The following is a 12,555-nucleotide window of genomic DNA, read 5'->3' on the forward strand; positions in this document are numbered from 1 at the left end:
TGCTCGAGTTTTCACATGAGGTGAAATGTGTTTTACAGTTTCCCACATAAATATATAGTTTGTTTTGAAGGTTTGGTCAGGAAAAAATGAAAATATTGGATTTACTATAGACATTCTCTTTTGCAAAGCAATCAAGGTCAGAAGGTAGGATTCTAGTTACAGTGGGAGGTTTGCTCAGGGCCTCCCACAGAGTTCATGCTCTAGAACTGAGTGGGTCCTAATGCTACAGGACATTGTGGTTGGGGTGTACACGTTGGTTTTAACTGGAGGTGGAGCTGAGAGGGAAAGTTTTGTAGCTAAACCTGCTCTAGCTTCCCTACCTTCCAACACACACACACACACACACACACACACACTCTACATATACTCATGTGAGTAGCCAAGGGCATCTTCAGCTGTCACTAGGGGACCACCACATTTTTTTCCACAGAAGTTAGCTGCCACTCATAGTTACACCATTCTGTATCTCTAATTAATAATGCTACCCAACAGTCAGCATCGCTCTTTGCCCAAGGAAGTAGTCAGCACTCCAGTTCATCACTTTACAAGTGGACAACCCTTGGAGTATGACCTGGTGCCAGGACTGTCTCTGATTCCTGAAAATCCAAAGGCACCTGGCTAAGGCCCCACGGTCATGACGATGCATCCACCTTCTGCCCTGCATTGTTTGGCTCTTTTTCAGGATTAAGAGAACTGTTCGAGACAATATCAAGCTTCCAGTCAGTGCCAGCATGAATCAGTAAGACAGTCCTAATCACCCCATATCAGCTTAGCTCAGTTCTCAGTCCTCTGGGACTATTGTCAGAAATACTCCAGAAAGAGAAGTGTTGCAAGGCATATAAATGCACAGAAGTTCAAGGTCAGTCACCATCTCCCCAGGGGACAGTAGCAAAGTGTGAGAAGCCAGATGGCGGGGTGCTGGATGTAACACTGGACTGAGATTAGGAGACTGGGGTTCTACTCCTGAGCCTAACTAGGTGGTAAACCTTGCAAAAGCCACTTAACCTTTCTGATCCTTCTCATACAGGCATAAGAACATCTGAGCCCTTCAGCTGAGTCCCTCCCAGTGGTGTACTGGGAAGAAGACAAAGTGGACACTGAGATTTGTCAAAAGCCATTTAAAGGGTTTTGAGAGCAAGGTGGTACCAGGATGATTATTCTAGAAGCTACCAGAACTACAGTAGCAGGAGAGAGCTATAAGAGATGGAGCAAGCTGAACCTAGAGTAGGAAATTCAAGAAGATCTGGGCTAGATGACAGCAGGGAGGAAACTGGGGGGGTGGGGGGTGGGGAATGATCGGACACACGGGAAGCAAAGATGGTGGCACATCAGCCTTTTCTGAGGGTGACACGAGGGCCAACCACCCGAAGGAAGGGTGAAGAGAAGGGGCACCATTCTCTCTGTCTAGAGACAGGGGGACTATTGCAGGGGAAGAGAGGCCACTCAAAGGGAGAGTGGGCGTGAGGACTTACGCCCACAGTTGCGGCCCCTGGAATCACCAGATCCGAGGAACTAAGAAGTCTGATGTGAACTCCAGATCTGAAAGGAAATTGGGATTATCTTGGAGACTGTCTTGGAATGAATGGAAATATCTTGGAGAAGAAAGAGGACAAGGCGGAGAAGAGCAATCTGTGGCGATAGGGCCGCAAGTGTGGAAAGCCCAGGGCCGCTCCGTCTCCTTCCTGGGGGGATTGCGGCCCTGGGGTGCGCGGTGCCCCCCGCAGTCCCTGTGATGTGGTCACGGGCCCAGGGAACGCCACGACGACGGGGGATGGCGCGTCGGTCGGTGCAGGGCTGGGGGCTTACTGACAGACACTGGAGCTCAGGTTCAGCAGGCTCTGTGCTGGGCATGACCAAGATGAGTAAGACACTAGTCCTGCCCACCAGGAAATCCACGTGCTGTAAAAGCCATATGGAAAGTTTAGAAATGGCTCGGTGAGGGGTGAGGGACATGCAGGGGATGAGGTCGTGTACAGTTTAAAACAAAAAACAACAAAACTGTGTTGGCTGTGGAGATCAATAATCAACGACTCACATGCAGATCTTTAATAAATATTGAACTTTTATTATGGAAATATTCAAACATAAAAATAGTTGAGTGAATATTATTATACTGAACCCTCAGGTACCCGTCACAGTGCTTCAACAATGTGCCAATCTTGTTTTACCTCTAATACCAGCCCTCCCTCCCCCCACATCTGCTCCACCTTCCCTCGCTTTTTCTGGATTACTGTAGAACAAATCCCAAACCTTAAATGTTCACATATGTTTTCTTGGTATGTCTCTTGGTATGTTTTCACCAAGAGATAAGTGCTCGTGTGTGTGTGTGCACGCATGCGCATGTGCATGCACTCTGTCTCTGTCTCTCTTTCTTCTAAATTGAATAGAGCAAAAGGAAGTATTTATGTAAACCATCCAAGAATCTTTCACCATAAAAAGGAGACTGGCACTGCTAAATCAATACAAGAGCCAGAAACCAAAAATAAAACAAAACCAAAAACCACACACGCATGTGTGCACACATGCATACACACACACACAGAGCTGAGGCAGTACAGCCACAGAAAAGACTTCTGTGAAATTTGAGAAAGCAATGAGAAGTAGAACTTCTGGCTGGAGGGGAAGTAGAAAATGAAGACGACTTTCAGGTGGAAAGAAAGAAAAAGGGGTAACAAGAGGTACAGGATGAAAACACTAGGGACGTTAGTCCTTGTTGAAGGAAAGGATATAGAGAACACTTAAAAATAGCTGGTTCTGAGGTCACTCAGAGGAAGAAAGGGGGTAAGATAGGAATAAAGGAGGGTAAGTTAATGACAGTAAAAACTAAAATGGATTTATTCAGCATTTATCAGATCCCGCCTATGTGAGAGGCTTTCTTTAGATGGAACCCAAGTCCAATATGTGGCACTGGTTCATATTGTGCTTTAAAATGAATGTCTAGATGTCAGCTGGAGCCGCCACTCCCTTCAAAGAGATAAGATTAGCTCAACATCCATCCTGCCCCCACTGGATGTTCAAAGCCCTCCCCACAGAATCTCTGAGTCTCTAGGGGGTTACATTGCCATGGTCACCTCTGATTTCCAATGAATTTGTTCATTACTTGCTGTTGCCTGTATCCCACCACCCTGCTCTGGGCATGGGACCTGGCCCTTGTCCATGATTTTCTCAAATGCCTACTCCAGAGGGTGACAAGATTTACCGAAGACTTGACAGGGAGTTTACATCACAGGAACCACACAACCTCCAATAGAGTATTAGATATCCCTTCCCCCACCCAATTCCCACTCCCCCCTCCCCAACCATTGTTTTCATTGCTCACTGCACCCTTGGCAGTCTCATATCCTCACACCATCTTGCTGGATGCTTTCCACTTTTCTCCTCTCCTCCTCCTCCCCCTAATTTCTATTCCATTCCAAATCAACAGTTTCTCTAGTTCTCTTGACTCCTGGAAAACCACATCCTCAGGGAGTCACCTTATCCCAAAATAGTCTCCCTGAGTCTGGCAAGCCTGACACCAACTCTCAGGAGGTCAACATTTTCATCCAAATACAATAGGATGGATGAATGATCAATCAATCAATTAATTAGTTAATTAGAAAAAGCAAAGTGACAGAGAACCTGAGCCAAGAAAAATGAAGAGTCAATGGAAAAAGGGGAGAACTTGTAAAGGAAACATTGAAGGGCTGAAAGAAAACACACACACACACACACACAATTAAGGCAGGTAGAGCTTTAACTAAATGATTCTCCACACAGTATTTCATGAAATAATTCACCAGGATCGTGAGAAATGGTAGCTGTCATCCCATGTTACAGATGAGAAAAAATAGCCTCAGAGAAGTTGAGTGACTCCCCAAGGTTTTGTAGCTTGTTATGTGGTGGAACTTCTCTGGGAATCTCGTAGTCTCAAATCTAGAGCCGTCTCCATCACCCCATAAGAATACAGGCTGGAGCTGAAGCTTAGAAATCTCTAAAAAGAGAGTATCTGAATATAACTTGAAGTTAAGAAATGAAGCTGAATTCAAAGAGAAATATGTGTGTAAGAAAGGACTGCTTTGGGACAAATCACGTTCCTCGATGGGAGAAGAGCCACCAAAGTTCAGATTTCCAGATTTTTGTTTAAAAGTTTGAAAAGATTGTGGAAGTGAACCAGATTAGATCTGAACCCTCAAAAGAAAGAATAAAAGCTTAAAAAAAGGAAAACGTGCATAGGACGCCTCTCTTGTGTGCTGCAAAACGCATGAGGCTGGGGGCAGTGGATAAACAAAAGGGGACCCCTTGAATGAAGTGTTTGTCATCTGCCTGTAAAATGTAGACACAGAGAGGTGAATGTTTTCCACAAAGGCTTTCCAAATCAATCTAAATAATTGCAAAAGCATGTTTGGATGACCAGTAGGCCCACTTTATGGGCAAATGTGAGACAAGACATCAGACCCATGCTTGCACCAGTGTTTTCAACCCCAGCATGACTGGGGTCAATCATACCACTACTATAATTATCAGAGACCTGTGAGGAAAGAAAAAAGGAAGCCTCAACACAGAAATGCTCCTCGTGAACAAAAGTTTCAGTATAGTTTGAAAAGAAAAAATAATGTGAGAGAATTGAGTCTTCCTAGGCTTGCCAGGGTTGGGAAACTGCCCATATTAGCCAGAACCACATCCATATTAAAACAGCAATTTATTATGAATAAAATAATTTAGGCCAACACTGTGGGTCCAGAAGAATTTTTTTGCCTTTTTTCAAAAAAAGGGCCCATCAGTTATTCAAGTTTAAAAATCATTAGATCGGAGAGAGGGATATTTACTTAGCTGTTCATGCTGGCTAGCCGTTTCAATATATTAGGATTGAGAGTATCATAAGCAAAAATGCCAGAGGTCATAAAATGTAAAGTGAAAGGTTTTATCACTTCTGCTCATGCGATCATAGAGATTGAAATGAATTTCTTAAAACACAGGGAATTGGGCAGGAAGGGAAGAACCGAAGTCGTGCTCCCCTTTAAAGCTCTCCTAAAAATGAAACATTTTTTAAAAATGACACAAAGAGAGCTCTCCAAAGAAATATAGCCAAAGGCTTTCAAGAATAAAATAGGTATTGTCACAAAAGCATTTAAGGGAGAGCACGGACAGATAAAACCAAGATGAAAACACTGGGGCAGAAATAGTGAAATCAAAGAACAGATGAAACAGGATGGAGACGATGAGAGAGCAGGAACAGGTCACAGAAGAACAAAACACTCCCTTCGAAAGCTAACATCTATGAGAAGAGACAGGATTGCCACAAGATTAAAATGGGCAGAACAAGGCGCCAAGAGAGATCCTAGAGATAATGGAAGCGTTCAACCAAACATATCAAGTGCAAGGAAAGATTGAGTGATGCGCTTGGCTGTGGGCTGATGAGGAAACGGGCATTCTGATAGTGGACATCATGGGGTCAAGTGGTTCTAAGTGAGCTGGATTCTGAAGCCAGGAAGCACTCCCGTGTCCAACCAACGTGCCACTTAGTTCCAACCGGCTTAAAATAGTAAAAAAAAATTGGAAACGACCCAAATGCCCATCCACTTATAAAGAGTAAACAAGATGCAGTGTATCCACGTACTGGAATATTATTTGGCAACTGAAGTACTGCTAAATTGGGTGAATCTTGAAAACACTATACTAAGTGAAAGAAGCCAGTTGCAAAGGACCACGTATTGTATAATTCCATTTATATGAAGAAGTGTCTGGAATAGGCAAATCTATGGAAACAGAAAGTAGATTGGGGCTGCCTAGGGCTACGGGTGCTGGAGTGTGGAGAGGGTTGGGGGTAGGATCTTAAGTGTATGGGATCTCTTTTTGGAGTAATGAAGATGTTCTATAATTGTATTTATGGTCACACAGCTCTGAAAACAAAAACCATTGAACTGTACTCTTAAGTGAATTGTATGATACATAAATTGTCTCAAAAAAGCTGTTACCCAAAAAAAGGAAAAGAAAAATTTGTTTTGAAACATCAGTCACGTGTCATAAAACACATAAAGAAGTTAATAAGGGTCAGCGCTGTTTTTATATTCTAGCTCCCTCACCACCCAAAGCTGAGGCCCCATCCCCAGCCAGGCTCGCTGCCCTCACTGCTGGGGCAGGGCGGCTGAGAAGCTATTCTTGGGACTTGGACCAGAGCTAGAAGCAGTAACAGGTGGCAGGCATCACATAGAGTATCTCACTTCCACAACAGCCCTGCAAGAAGGGTATTACTATTATCATTCCCCTTGGAAAGAAGAGGAGATATTTATGAGATTATATCCTTACTAAAGAGAGAAGCAAGGATGTTGCAGAGACAGGGTTTGAGCCCATTAGACCTGATGTCTCCTCCAGGACTCTTACTCCAGGGGTGGGGTGGTTGCTAAGAGTAGGACACCACACTCTGTCCACTGTTAGTGAGATTGCGGTTAGTCCTCACCTCCTGGAAGATAACTTGGCAGGATGGATCAAAGTCATAAAAAAAGAGACATACTTTTTGATCTAGCAACTCCACTTCTAGAAATTTACTCTACAGAAATCAGGACAAGTGAACAAAGATATATATAATATATATAAACATAAAGATTTTCATCAAGGTGTCATATACACAGTAATAGGCCCCCAAGCCACCCTTTTTAAAAGAAAAATGCATATTTCCATCCACAGAGGACTATTAGTTTTGGCATGACGTCCCTTTGTCATGGTGGAGCTCAGGAAGGGCATGTGTGAGAAGAAATAGGGGAGAAGTTTTTTGCTTTGTGATTACCATGAGGCTTGCTTATAACAGCTTTTACCTGTAACAGTCTATTTCAAGCTGATAACTTAAGTTTGATTCCATTCTCAAGCTCAACATTTTTATTCTCCCCATCATCACATTTTATGTTTTTGATGTCACAGTCTACATGTTTTTATCCTCTGTATCCCTTAACTAACTATTATAATCAAAGTTATTTTTACTACTTCTGTCTTTTAATCCCTATACTAGCTTGATAAGTGATTGATCTACTACGTTTACTATATATTTACCTTTCCAGTGAAATGTACTCTTTTGTATGCTTTCTCGTTACTAATTAGTGCCCTTTCTTTTGCCTTAAAGAAGTTTTCTTAACATTTCTTGTAAGGCTGCTATAGTGGTGATGAATTCCTTTAGCTTTTGCTTGTCTGAAACTTTCTCTCTCCTTCAATTCTGAATGATAACTTTGCTGGGTAGAGTATTCTTGATCAGAAGGTTTTCTCTTCCAGCACTTTGAATATATAGTGCCACTCCCCTGGCCTATATTTCTGCTGAAAAATCTGCTAATAGTTTTATAGGAGTTCCCTTTTACATACAAGTTATTTTTCTCTTCATTCTTTTAAGGCTCTTTCCTTGTCTTTAACTTTTCACATTTTAATGATAATGTGTCTTGGTGTAGGTCTCTTTGGGTTCTTCTTATTTGGAACTCTCTGAGCTTCTTTGATCTGAATGTCTGTTTCCTTCCCCAGGGAAGGATAGGGAGTTTTTCAGCCATTATTTCATCAAATAAACTTTCTGCCCCTTTCTCTCTTCTTCTTCTGGGAGCCCTGTAGTGTGGATGTTAGTCCATTGGATGTTGTCCAATAAATCCCCTGGGCTATCTTCACTTTAAAACAATGTTTTACCCTATTTGCTGCTCTGATTGAGTGAATTCCACTGCCTTGTCCTCAAGTTCACTGATCCTTTCTTCTGCTTCATCTAGTCTGTTTTTGAACCCCTTCAGGATATTTTTTAGTTCTGTTATTGGATTCTCCAGCTCTGTGACTTCGATGTGATACTTTCCTATATTTTCCGTCTTAGATGAAATCATCCAACTGAAAGTATTGGCAACTAGTTCAGTGTTGCTTCAAATGCTGTCCCAGCCAAACAAAACCTGCCAGCCCATGGCTATGGGATATTTATGTGTGTGTGGATATATTTTTTGTTCCCCTATGTTTTTTATAGCACAGCATCTTTTAACTCAGCTTGTTTCAGGGGAAGGTGAAATACGGTTCAGAACAACAGCCAAAAAAGGCATTTCTCAGTGTGATATTCAAAACAGACCTTTTAAAAAATACATAACAGGAACAATAGTTTTGAAATTCAAGCTTTTATTGCCAAGAGTCATGTTCTTGAGAGTGAAAAGAGCTTTCTGTATTCTAAAAACTTCTGTTTTTAAATTAAAGTATAGTTGATTTACAATGGTGTGTGAGTTTCAGGTGTACAGTAAAGTGATTCAGTTAGATAGATAGATAGATAGATAGATAGATAGATAGATATACACATACTTATATATACATGTATATATATATATATATATATATACTTTTTCATATTCTCTTCCATTATAGGTTATTATAAGATATTGAATATAGTTCCCTGTGCTGAACAGTAGGTCCTTGTTGTTTATCTATTTTATATATAATAGTTTGTATATGTTAATCCCAAACTCCTAATTTATCTCTCCTTCCCACCCCTTTCCCCTTTTGTAAAACTTCCTCTGAAAAATCTATAACAGGAGGCTGGCTCTCTGAGAGCCCACAGTATACTGCAAGATACAGGAGCAGTATTCCCTCAAGGTAAGAGTTTGACCACTTGGTTGGCAGGAGCAATCGGAGACAAGAGGAATAGTATTACACAGAAAAGTGACTCCTAAATCCTTCAAGTGGGTCTGGAGGGGAAGGGGGAGCACTTATAACCTGTTTCCCTCTTGAACCCCTGGGAGGAGACAGCCTCTTTCAAGCCCCTTGCCAGCAATTACCAGCTGTATTTGAGTAGCAACCTCAGTGGGTTGAATCTAGACAGAAACAAGGACCAAGTTAACCTCTCCTTTGACAAACCTCTCTGACCCTCAGGAGGCCTGGATGGTACCAGAATTTCCCATAGGCCTCAGAGGAGATGGAGAAGGTGAGCTGAGAGGGCTGGCCTGCAAGCAAAGGGTCACCATGGTGAGGGATGAAACCACCCTGTAGCTGAGGGCTTTGGGGCGGACTGTCCAACTCCCAGCAGACATCAGGGAGGGCCACATGGCCAGTGGGAGCTGAGGTGGGCTGTGACCCCACCTCATTTGTAACAAGCCATAAGAACAAGCATTTCTGGGATTCTCAGGCACACTGAAGTCAGAGCACAATTGAACTCATGTTGCATTTTACCTGGCCGGACACTGGAGGAAAAGTGTACAGTGGAGATGAGGGTATTTGTAAAAGAATGACTCCAATTACCCAATGAACAGACCAAATCCATACCTGAGGTATCAGCTCTGTAGGGGTGCACAAAAATGAAAAAAAAAAGTTTTAAGAGTATTATATTCTCCCACCACTTCCTCCCTACCTCCTCTCCAAAACAAAGAAACAAACAAAATTAGTCACCATGAGAAACAAATCAGAAACTGGATTACTTTGTACTTGTTGAATTGCATCTAGGACAAGGGCACCATAATTTTTTCAGCACCTAGGACATCTAATCTGGTCCTGATTTTCAGACGAGTAGCTGTACAATCCTATTTGGATAAGCTGAGGAACAAAAGGTGCTGACAAGAAGAAAATAAAGGGTTCAAGGACTCAGGGTCTCCAAGGGCTCCAGGTCAGAGAGCTGGCATGCTGGGAGGGAGACTAAGGAAAGGTGTGGTCGGAGCCCACTTGAGGGCAGGCTCTGGGCTGTGGCCATGGGGTGAGGTGGCTAAGTGCAGCTGGAGAAGGGAACAAGGTTACTGCAGAGGTCACCGGGATAAAAAGGGTCGTAGGGTGGAGAAGAGGACCATGAGTCAGGTGCCAATCTCAGTGAAAGCCAGAGAACATCCCAAAGCTGAGCGGTGGTCAGATGCAGTCAGTTCGCTGAGTACAACCTGTGACCCACATGTTACCATAAATGGACCTTCACCTAATGCAGCCCCAAAGGCAAATTATATTGAGTAATAGTTTACACAGAATACTCGTAGAATTACACATTAACTAATAACATTGATTGTCACTCACGTTTGTCAGATTTTAGCAAAATTAGGATCTGTGTGCAAGATTAACTCTTTAACTACTACTTACTATGTTTCCTATGAAACACGTACATAAACTCCTTCCCAATTTTTCAGCTGACAAAAGGAAATATGTTATTTTCTGAAAATTTTGCTTTTATGCAGTTAAAGTTGAACCCAAGCTGCCAGGGGAGATTGTTCTGTGCATTTTTACTTGACATTCAAAATGAGGTTGCAGAGAGAGCTTCTTATTCAACAGAAGTGCCTCTTTTTTTTTCCCCTTAAGTCTCTAGAGAAAAATTACTACCCAGGAATGATTTTTTTTAACTTGCTTTCATTTTCCCTGTGCCAGACTAAGTATCCCTGAGAGAAACCAGACCTTTTCAGAGAATCCAGACTCAGTGCCGTTGATATGCAACTCTGAGTGAATTAACATTTTTCTTGCTGAGATGACTAGAAAATAGACTACAAGAAAACTTGTTGACTCCTAGTTAATCCTTAGTTTTATAACACATTAGGCTGTCTCTTCTCCTTAATGATTTAAGTATCTGATACTAAGCTTTCTTGTCAAATACATGAAAAGTCTGGCTTTATTCTATCTGAAGTTTGTAGCTAAATATTTATCTCTGGTCTGAGAAAGAGGGGAAGGTCCACTTGGTTGTGATGGAATGCCTTTCTGCACACATCATCAGAAATGTGTGAGATGGTGACTCAATTACTGCCATTTTAAATGCTTGGGTCTGCCGAGTAAAGGGGATTCTTTTTGTCTTCCCAACAATGTTCACTTCATTTTCTCTAATTTTTACTTTGCTAATCAAGACTTCTGTAAGATCTGAGGCTGCGCTGGATCTAACCTAGAAATTTGTAGGGTGCAGGGAGTCCTGAAGGTGAAAGCAAGCAGTTTGATATCCTTGATGCGATAGATTAAATGCTCAGTTATCCACATGGATAGAAAGGGGATAGTTAGAAAAAACAATGTGCTATCCAATACAAAAGCCCTTTTTTAAAGAATGAAATAATGCAGCAACATGGATGGACCTAGAGTTTATCATACTAAGTGAAGTAAGTCAAACAGAGAAGACCAAATATTGTGTATCACTGATATGTGGTATCTAAAAAAATGACACAGGTGAACTTACTAACAAAACAGAAAGCGAGTCAAAGACAAAACAAACTAAAGGTGTCAAAGGGGAAAGGGGTTGGGGGAGGGATAAATTAGGAGTTTGGGATTAGCAGATACAAACTACTATATATAAAATAAATAATTTCCCACTGTATAGCACAGGGAACTTCATTCAATATCTTGGAATAATTTATAATGAAAAAGAATATGAAAGATATATATGTGTATACATATATATATATATATGAAACTGAATCACTTTGCTGTTCACCAGAAACTAACACATTATAAGTGAACTGTACTTCAATTAAAAAAAATACTTTTTATTTAATGTGAACTCTTGTCCAGATAGATAATACAACAACGTGCTTATGACCACAAATTGCTCGTAGGATCTGAAGGGAGATATTGCCAGACTTGCTTTCCTATCTTCTTGGAATCTTTTAAAACCGGTAGACAGGGATGTGATGTGTGTGGAGACTCTTGAGGAAGAATTCTGAGAACTACTAGGGCCTCCTGAATAGGGAGGTTTCTGTTACGCTTTAAACCAGGTGCATTATTTTCCTATTGATGCCGTAACAAATTACCACAAACATAGTGTCTTTGAAAAAACACAGATTGACTCTCAAGTCTTGGTGATCAGATATTCAATTCAGTCTCATGCGTTAAACTAATGAGTTCCTTTCTGGAGACTCTGGAGGAGAATCCATTTTCTTGCCTTTTCCAGCTTCTAGAAGCCACCTGCCTCCCTCTATCTTCAAAACATAGCCCTCCAACTTCTGCTTCTGTCGTCAGATCTCCTTTTTCAGACTTTGGTCTTCTTGCCTACCTCTTATGAGAACTCTTGTGAATACACTGGGACCACCCAAGTGATCCAGGTTAACCTTTGCATCTTGAAATCTTAAATGAATTGCACCAGCAAAGTCCCCTTTGCTTTGTGAAGTAGCATGCTCACAGGTTTCAGGGATTAGGACGAGGACATTGTTCAGCCTTCCACACTGGGGCGGTCCATGTGCCCTCAGACCTGGAACTGAGCCTGGTCTCCAGTCACCACAGCAGGTTGAACTTGGGCCAGAGCTCTGGAACACCCCATGTTACCCCAGAAGGGGAAGGGAAAAGATCCCAGTTCTTATCTCACCTGAAAGAGAAGAACTCAGATGGGAGGTGGAAGCATTGTGTAGTGAGAGATTTTAAAGGTTTTATTTAGCAAAGGGAAGTACACCTCCAAGAATAGAAGGTGGGCTGATCCAAGTGCGGAAAGCAATGGTCTTTGCCCCTTCTCTTATACCTTTGCTTAGAGATAGTCTCTTGATTGATTGATGCCTTTTGCCCCTGGAGTGCTTAGTCATGCTCATCCCAGTTTGTGCATGTCCTTACCCATGATGCACACTGAAAAGCCCACGGTGTGGTGGAGGGGAGGCTAAACCCCAATGCTAATTATATTACAACAGGCATTGGTTCATGTACAGTTAGGTC

Source organism: Camelus ferus, chromosome 5, assembly GCF_009834535.1.
Source record: "Camelus ferus isolate YT-003-E chromosome 5, BCGSAC_Cfer_1.0, whole genome shotgun sequence".
Lineage (NCBI taxonomy): Eukaryota > Metazoa > Chordata > Mammalia > Artiodactyla > Camelidae > Camelus > Camelus ferus.